The sequence below is a fragment of the Homarus americanus genome, unplaced genomic scaffold (assembly GCF_018991925.1).
Source record: "Homarus americanus isolate GMGI-L3 unplaced genomic scaffold, GMGI_Hamer_2.0 scaffold47194, whole genome shotgun sequence".
Lineage (NCBI taxonomy): Eukaryota > Metazoa > Arthropoda > Malacostraca > Decapoda > Nephropidae > Homarus > Homarus americanus.
In genome coordinates, this window is record NW_024730084.1 from 1 (window position 1) to 9,813 (window position 9,813).

Sequence of the window (9,813 nt, forward strand, 5' to 3'; positions counted from 1 at the left end):
TCTTATCATTTTCCTCTAATGCCTGTGCCAATTTGGCATGCAGTTCATGTCCTACATTAGAATTATTTGATCTCGGTAGCAACTGACGATTGTCTACGGAGGCACTTGAGGTAGGCAGACTACCGTAGGCAGTCCTGGGAGGAACTTCGAAGCGCCTCTGCAGAGATGCGACCTTCCCCGCTAGGTTGGCACGCTTGGCCATCGTCTCTGAGCTGACGTGCACCTCGCCCATGTCGTGGTCCTTCTCCCCGACCTCCATGTCGCTGTTGTCCTCGCACACCATCTGTAACGATAAACCAATTTAGCTCATTTTTGTACTAAAAAATTATATCTTAAAGTAAATACCTCCTACATCACTGTTTGTGATATACTTTCAGAAGGAAAGAACTAACAGCAAATACTTTAGGTAAAAACAAACATTTGCTGGTACGGCAGTAATGAATGTATCATGGGTTTGAGTCCTGGCTGAGACACACATGAGAAGGGTGTTATCCAGTGACACTCCCAAATATTATAGATTTCTTCCTGTACGAACACCTAACACTAGTGTTCACAGCAAATTAAAAAAGAACAGACCAACTGGCCCAGCAGCTAATAAACTTTTAAGTGGTGGAATGATAAATTAATAAATTAACAATATTCTTTTACTACAGGAGAAATCACAATAAAACTTAACCATTTTAACCCATTGAGTAACACATTTCTCCAACCTGAAAACAGTCTGACATTACCCATAACAAAACACCTAGAGTGATACTCCTCCTTAAAGAGATAAACAACCTGAGAGTCATACATACCACCAGGAAATGTGATTTTAAATGGCCTCCCTGTTTTCCTAAGTACCGTATTGTGTTGTATAAAACTGTACAGTATTTATTATAAACTCATAACTAATTATTACAGTGCGGTAATCTTCTTACACGATGATGTATGTTACACTGTACGGTAAATCAATAACATCTATGAACAGAAACAAATTCATTTAGTTCAGACAAACACTTCCACAGTACACTTACAGTAATACAGTATTGCATTTAATTGTAGAAAATTAGATGAACCTCACAACAACTCACCCTACTGATTCCTTCTTTGGCTCCGTATAATGTCGAACGACCTGTTGTCCTTCTCGTCCGAGGGTGGAGGAGGCGGCGGGATAATAAACGCAGAGATGTCGTACTCGTTCCCCCTCTTACGGTTCTCCGCGCACGTCTGAAGGTTCTGTAAACGGCATCGTATATACAGAACAATTCTCTATTTGTAAATAAGGGAATATCTTGGAGTTCCATGTACTGTATAGTCATCAAAATGGATAAAAACAGCAGCATTATAATGAATGCATAATCACTACATTGCTTACCACACCTCCTTCAGCTGGTGGAGGAATGGTAAGGTTTGCAATGAAGGAATCTATATCTTCGCCCTCCTCTAAGTGAATGCCGGGCTGGCGTAGGGCGGCCAAGGTGAAGCTTGGATCCCTCGCTCCTCCGTTGCCACCCAAGCTTTTGTTGACTACCGCTCCTCCGGTCAGTGGGGAGAAGACGGAGTCACTGAAGACGATGCTGATATTAAGGCTGGTCGGGGAGGTGCTGTCCTCCGTGTCACTTGCTCCTGCTGGACACGTGTAAGACGAAGCTCAAGACCCAATGCTGGTTTTTATTACAGTGACTTATCGTTATTTTACCTTATCCTTCACGTACAATTTTATTTATACAGAACACGTCCTTGATTTTAATGTATACAAGTTTGTTACCTTACAACCTGAGTTATAAATCTTTTATATCTGGTATGAATTCTACCCTTGAAAAAATCCCAAATTAATGAGTCAAAATAAGTCTCTAAGTTAATATGTCAGTGTACGATGTGGGGAGAGTGGTGTCCCTGGTGTGTGGGTAGAGAGGTCCCCCTGGTGTGTGGGTAGAGAGGTGCACTTGGTGTGTGGGTAGAGAGGTGCACCTAGTGTGTGGGTAGAGAGGTGCACCTAGTGTGTGGGTAAAGAGGTGCACCTAGTGTGTGGGTAGAGAGGTGCACCTAGTGTGTGGGTAGAGAGGTGCACCTAGTGTGTGGGTTGAGAGGTGCACCTAGTGTGTGGGTAGAGAGGTGCACCTAGTGTGTGGGTAGAGAGGTGCACCTAGTGTGTGGGTAGAGAGGTGCACCTAGTGTGTGGGTAGAGAGGTGCACCTAGTGTGTGGGTAGAGAGGTGCACCTAGTGTGTGGGTAGAGAGGTGCACCTAGTGTGTGGGTGGGGGTGCACCCTAGTGTGTGTGGGTGGGGAGGTGCACCTGGTGTGTGGAGTAGAGAGGTGCACCTGAATGTGGGTAGAGGTGCACCTGGTGTGTGTGGAGTAGAGGTGCCCTGGTTGTGTGGGTAGAGAGAGGTGCTGTTTGTGTGTAGAGAGGTGATCCTGGTGTGTGGGTGGGGGTGCTGGTGTGTGGGTAGAGAGGTGCCTAGTTGTGTGGGCAGAGAGGTGCCCTGGTTGTGTGGGTGGGGGGTGCCCTGGTGTGTGCGGCGGTGTTGTCCTGGTTGTGTGGGCAGGTGGTGCCCCTGGTGTGTGTGGGTGAGGTGCCCCTGGTGTGTGGGTGAAGAGGTGTCCTGGTGTGTGGGTGGGGTGGTGCCTGGTGTGTGGGTGGGGGTGCTGTGTGGGTGGGGGTGTCCCTGGTGTGTGGGTAGAGGTGCCCCTGGTGTGTGGAGTAAGAGGTGCCCCTGGTGTGTGGGTAAAGAGGTGCCCCTGGTGTGTGGGTAGAGAGGTGCCCCTGGTGTGTGGGTAGAGAAGTGCACCTGGTGTGTGGGTAGAGAGGTGCCCCTGGTGTGTGGGTAGAGAGGTGCCCCTGGTGTGTGGGTAGAGAAGTGCACCTGGTGTTTGGGTAGAGTGGTGTCCCTGGTGTGTGGGTAGAGTGGTGCCCCTGGTGTGTGAGGTGCACCTGGGAGTGTCAGCGGTGCACCTGGGAATGTCTGAGGTGTACCTGGGAGTGTCTGAGGTGTACCTGGGAGTGTCTGAGGTGTACCTGGGAGTGTCAGAGGAGTGCCTGGGAGTGTCAGTGGAGTACCTGGGAGTGTCGGAGGTGTACCTGGGAGTGTCAGGGGTGTACCAGGGAGTGTCAGAGGAGTACCTGGGAGTGTCATTGGAGTACCTGGGAGTGTCATTGGGCCTGGGAGTGTCAGAGGTGTACCTGGGAGTGTCAGAGAGTGCAGGGGTGTCCAGGTGTACTGCCTGGGAGCCGCCAGAGGTGTACCAGGGAGTGTCGGAGGTGTGCCAGGGAGTGTCAGAGTGTGCCTGGGAGTGTCCGGAGGTGTGGGGAGTGTCGGAGGGGTGTACCTGGGAGTGTCAGAGGTGTACCTGGGAGTGTCAGAGGTGTACCTGGGAGTGTCGGAGGTGTGCCTGGGAGTGTCGGAGGTGTCCTTGGGAGTGTCGGAGGTGTGCCTGGGAGTGTCGGAGGTGTGCCTGGGAGTGTCGGAGGTGTGCCTGGGAGTGTCGGAGGTGTGCCTGGGAGTGTCGGAGGTGTGCCTGGGAGTGTCTGAGTGCCTGTGGGGTGTGAGAGGGTGCCTGGGGTGTGAGAGAGGTGTGCCTGAGATTGTGAGAGGTGTGCCTGGGGTGTGAGAGGTGTGCCTGGGGTGTGAGAGGTGTGCACTGCCTGGGAGTGTGAGAGGTGTGCCTGGGGTGTGAGGGGTGTGCCTGGGGTGTGGGGGTGTGCCTGGGGTGTGGGGGGTGTGCCTGGGAGGGTGTGAGGTGTGCCTGGGAGTGTGAGAGGTGTGCCTGGGAGTGTGAGAGGTGTATCTGGGGAGTGTGAGAGGTGTATCTGGGAGTGTGAGGAGGTGTGCCTGGGAGGGTGTCAGGTGTGCCTGGGGAGTGTCGGAGGTGTGCCTGGGGTGTCAGAGGTGTACCTGGGGTGTCAGAGGTGTGCCTGGGGTGTCAGAGGGTGTGTACCTGGGGAGTGTCAGAGGTGTACCTGGGGTGTCAGAGGAGTGTACCTGGGGTGTCAGAGGTGTGCCTGGGAGTGTCAGGGGTGCACCTGGGAGTGTCAGGGGGTGTGCCTGGGGTGTCAGAGGTGTGCCTGGGGTGTCAGAGGTGTGCCTGGGGAGTGTCAGAGGGTGTGCCTGGGGAGTGTCAGAGGGTGTGCCTGGGGAGTGTCAGAGGTGTGCCTGGGAGTGTCGAAGGTGTACCTGGGAGTGTCAGAGGTGTGCCTGGGAGTGTCAGAGGTGTGCCTGGGGTGTCAGGGTGTACCTGGGGTGTCAGAGGTGTGCCTGGGGTGTCCAGGGTGTACCTGGGAGTCTCAGGGCATGCCTGGGAGTGTCAGAGGTGTACCTGGGAGTGTCAGATGTACCTGGGAGTGTCCAGAGAGGTGTGCCTGGGGTGTCAGAGGAGGTGTACCTGGGGAGTGTGGGGAGGTGTGCCTGGGAGTGTCAGAGGTGTGTACCTGGGAGTGTCAGAGGTGCACCTGGGAGTGTCAGAGGAGAACCAGGGAGTGTAAGAAGTGTACCTGGGAGTGTCAGTGGTGTACCACAGTAGGGTGTGTCATACGGAGGCGAATTTTTTTTTTTTGAGTTTGAAAAATCGGCCCATGGTATTAATGATGTAGTTCTATGTGCAGAATCATGTGATATCTTCAGATTTGAAAAGTTTTCATTTTTAGCTAGGTAAATTTTAACTTGAATTCTTATGAAAATTCAGTATTCCCACCCTTTTACCAACACCACTAAATAGCTTATTTAAAGTAAAGTAAATGTATCAGGTTAATTTATTAGGATGAAAATGATCCAGAATAGTGAAACGAATGATCTTGACACATTTATTAAATTTAATATTCCTTTAGAAAACAAAATCATCAAATACAAAAACCGGTTTTACTACTACGACCCGGTGTTGCTGCACACCATAGAAAACATGTCTTTCTTGCTTCTGTTTCTACTCATCACCTCTACTGACCACCTGAGCTCGGATGTAGCCTTCCCTCCTCTCCTGGCTGTACTGCGTGACTGCTGGCCTCGCTCACTTGCTGTACACAGCTATCTATACTCTGGGTGTGCGAGGGCCAGGCAGGACTATGCATGGGGTTGTCGAGCTCCTGGCTTGAACGTGGTGAGGCTGCAGGCAGGGCTCACTGCCAGCCTGGATGTTATCCAGATCTATGAGATCAGTGAGGGTCTTGGCACCTAGATTGACTTCAGGAGTCTTCCTGACCCTGAAGGAATCGTCACCAACTGATTCGTCATGCCCAGATCCTCTCATAAATCTCATATCCAAGATCTTTTTGACTGCCACTCTTCTCTCCTCCTCATCCTTACTGCAGAGCATTGTCTGCAGAACTGCCTCGGGATGAACATACCAGGAAGATCTCCTCACAGTCTGCTCCACAATCTGAACAACCTTCCTTGGCTGACTCCTCAGGAGCTCAAGCTGGAAGAGAACATGCCTCGGACCTTCGGAGAACGATGACTTGACCTTGGTGTTGAACCAATTTGGCAAGTAGACACTCACGATGAATTGGAGAATAAGTCTCAGGTTGTGAAGCTGGTTCCCTTTCAGTTTATGATGAGCGACCCAAATTCTGCAGAACCTGAGAGCCGTTGTGAGCCACCTAGAATGTGAGACTGGACCTATCTGCAGGTAAGCAAGTCTATCAGGCATGACCCCAGTTTTGATGGCACTGCAAATCATGTAACCATAGTGCTCAGTACTCAGGTCGTCAATGACAGTATGTGCAAGCTCAACGAGTGGAGGGCCAACTGTGATTTTTCAAAGCTCGGATTTATTTCTAACTCAGTGGCAGAGTCAGCATCTTGCAAGAGGACCAGACCATCTGTTGTTTGAAAGAGTCTTGCCATCCAGCTCCTGGATCAGATGTCTGAGTGGCAACTCGTTGGTGTGGAGGTCACAAACAATCCAGACCAGCTTCCCAATCTTCCTCTATCCACTGTATGACCCCCCTTGCCACCCTGTGTTCGTGTTGGTGCTGTCCTCCAATGGCCTGCAGGGTCTGGTCTACGTTCCTCTCTCTGAGCCAGTTCACAATGTTATCTGCCACTATATCTCAGCTGGTTTCCTGATGTCATCTTTCTCTGGAGTGAAATGCCACAAATACTTCCTCCTGGTTCACTGCAGCAGGAGTAGTGTTCCTCCTTCACCATGGCAGGAACAACTTGTCAGAATCTCCAACTTTCATGAACACTTTAGTGTCATCCTTCTCCCATCAAAGAACAAACAATTGATTCCATTTTCTCTTATCCCTTATCAAACTCCTCTTCTAGGTTACTGACAAGTTTCTCCTGAGCTCTCCTTACTTTGTTATGATCTATCACCAGGTGAACATCATCAGGTGTTATCAAACCACCGTCAATCCAGGCAGCTGTTGCTATCTCTGCAGTTTCTCTGAGACCAGTGTGGTGTCGCATGCTGGCCAGAGCTATGCTCGGGATATCTTTCCTATTTCGAATCTTATGCCTGGAAGGTTTGGGATCATTATTTTCTGGGTTAGGGACAAAGTCACCATTCTCCTGGTCAGCACTCGGATCAGCCATGGGGGAAGTCATTAAACTCTGAATCAGCTTGACTCCAATCATCGGCCTTTTTTACCTCACCCTGGGCCTTCTCAAGTCTCTTTTCCTCGGCAACTCTTCTCCTCTTCTGTCTCTCTGTGGCAGCCTCCTGTCTCTTGGACTCTGGAATATCTTGGCTAGAAATCATGAGAGCCCCTATACTGCCAGTCTTCTCTCTCTGTGCTTTGACAAATGCCAGTTTGATCACAGGAATCTTCAGTTCACGCTTGCAAATACAGGAGATGTGGGCCTCGGATTTACAGTCACGATCGCATCCAAACTCAGGACAGAGAACAATTGGGCACTTGGAAGTAATTATGTCAAATAACTGGTCCAGTTGCTTGGCAAAGCTGTCCTTAACTGCAAGTTTTCCTCTCCCAAGAGAGATATCTCTTGCCTTTTTCCCAACTATTTCAACAGTCTCTCACTAATCTTCTTCGACTTGTTATGAATGGAGGCTTAGACGGGCGTTATTGAGTGTGCTAACAAGACAGCTTTGGTCATATCACTGGCAATGTCTTTGTTTGATGCAAGTTCTTTTGGTTTCTTTTCACTGATTTGCCCCAGTTAAAACACCGTATCTCGGCTTATCTCAATGTAGGCAACTCCGACTTCAGGAGCTCTCCCAGGCCAAGATAGTGACTGAGATGGCTGGATTTTTGGTTCCTCGTCCTGACACAAGCAGCCATCGCAAATGTATCAACATAAATGCGTGAATCTGAAACAGAAAAAAATATTGTTAGTTGGGGTGTTAAAGAATGAAGTCAGAAAAAAATGTTCACTATTTAATTGTAATGCACTAATGCAGCTGTACGTTAGATTTTCGATAAATTTCACGCAAAATTTACCTAGCAAAAGGTTGCAAAATATTGAAACTGAAATTATTTTCTGTTTATATACACTAAAATCTACCAAACAAGTGATGGGCCATTAGTTTTAGCTGATCTTCCCTCCTATGACACACCCTACTATGCCACGGTTTTTCGCTACTGCGGAAGCGTGGGGGCACGCCGAGGAGCGCGTCTCCTATCACGTGATCCCGGACATTTGCTGGATAGTTTATATAATTAATTAATACTACTCTTGATTTGACTTAACAGAGTAAGACAATGATGCATATTAATAACATACATAAATATACAATTAACCAAAGTAACTAAGAACAATAATAATATAATAAGTACAATTAACAAGTTAATAGCTTGTATGAAATGTAGGCGTGAACATATGCCTCACGCTATGCGAGTTCCCGAGCGCTCAGGCACGTGACACCCACCACTGACCCACCACCACTGTCCCACCACGCCCACTGCCCCACCACAGCCACTGACCCACCACCACTGCAACTGCCTACACCGCCACAACACCACTGCCCCACCACCCCCACTGACCCACCACCACTACAACTGCTCCACAACCACAGCCCCACCAGAGCCACTGACCCCCACACAGCCACACCACTGCCCTACCATAACCACTGGCCCACCACAGCAACTGCCCACCCCCACCACCACTGCTCCGCCACTGCCCCACCACCACCACTGCTCCGCCACCCCACCACAACCACTGTCTCACCACCACTAACCCACCGCCACCACACCACCACCACCACTGCTCAGTCACTGACTCACCAGCACCACTGTCACACCACTGCCCCACCACCACCACTGACTCACCCCTCCCCCACCACAGCCACTGCTCCGCCACTGACCCAACACCACCACTGTCCCACCACAGCCACTGCTCCGCCACTGACCCAACATCACCACTGCCCCACCACAGCCAACTGCCCCACCACCACCACACTACTGCCACTGACCTACCACCACCCACTGCCCCACCACCACACCACTGCCCCAAAACAACACTGCCCCACTACAGCCACTGGCCCACCACCGCGCCACAACCACAGCCCCACCACAGCCAAAGACTCCCACTACAACCACTGACCCCCCATCACAGCCACTGACCCCCCATCACAGCCACTGACCCCTCACCACAACCACTGCTCCGCCACTACCCCAATAGAGCCACTCACCCCCCACAACAGCCACTGCCCCAGCCACTGCCCCATCACCACCGCTCCACCACCTGCAAATGCGCCACCACCACAGACCCACCACAGCCACTGACCCCCTTCACAGCCACTGCCCCACCACCAGCACCACTGCAACTGCCCCACCACCACCACTCACTGCTTCGCAACCCCACCATAGCCACACCACAGCCACTGACCTACCACCACCACTGCCGCCACACCACCACTGCCCCACCACAACACCACTGTCTCACCAACACCACTGCCCCACCAACCCCACTGACCCACCACCACTACACCACTGCCCCACCACCACTACACCACTGCCCCACCATCACTGCAACTGCGCCACAACGACAGCCCCACCAGAGCCACTGACCCCCCACCACAGCCACTGCCCCACCACAGCCACACCACTGCCGCCACATCCCTACCACAATCACTGGCCCACCCCCACCACCACTGCTCCGCCAATGCCACTGCTCCGCCACCCCACCACAACCACAACCTCACCACCACTAACCCACCGACACCACACCACCACTGCACCGTCACTGACTCACCACCACCACCCCACCACCACAGCGGCTCCGCCACTGCCCCACCACCACCACTACTGCTCCGCCACCTCACCACACCACCACCACTGCTCCGCCACTTACCCACCACAACCACAGCCCCACCACTGCTCCGCTACCACTGTACCGCCACCACCACCGCTGCCCCACCGCCATTGACCCACCACCGCTGCCCCACCGCCGCCACTGCTCCGCCACCGCCCCACCACAGCCACTTCTACTCCACTGCCCCACCACCACCAATGCTCCGCCAATGTCCCGCCACCACCACTGCTCCGCCAATGTCCCGCCACCACCACTGCTCCGCCAATGTCCCGCCACCGCGCCACAACCACAGCCCCACGACAGCCACTGACCCCCATCACAGCCACTGACCCCCCACCACAGCCACTGCTCCGTCACTACCCCACCGCCGCCACACCATCACCACCGCTGCCCCACCACTGCCACTGACCTACCACCACCACTGACTCACCACAGCCAATGCTTTACCACCACCACTGTCCCACCACCACCACTGCCTCACCACAGCCACTGTAACACCACCACCACTGCCCCACCACCACCACTGCCCCACCACAGCCACTGCCCCTCTACAACTGCCCCACCACCACTGCCATACCACTGCCCAACCACCACCACTGTCCCACCACCACCACTGCCCCA

At 52.3% G+C, this 9,813-nt stretch overlaps 1 long non-coding RNA gene across 1 annotated transcript; it reads right to left on the reverse strand.

The window, feature by feature from the left end:
* Positions 1-7: 7 nt before the first annotated feature.
* Positions 8-1,884, reverse strand: LOC121866886. The gene is made up of 3 exons (XR_006089044.1): positions 1,358-1,884; positions 1,074-1,218; positions 8-283 (listed from the first exon to the last, which is right to left on the reverse strand). It is a non-coding gene; the product is annotated as an uncharacterized LOC121866886 (long non-coding RNA).
* Positions 1,885-9,813: the final 7,929 nt, after the last annotated feature.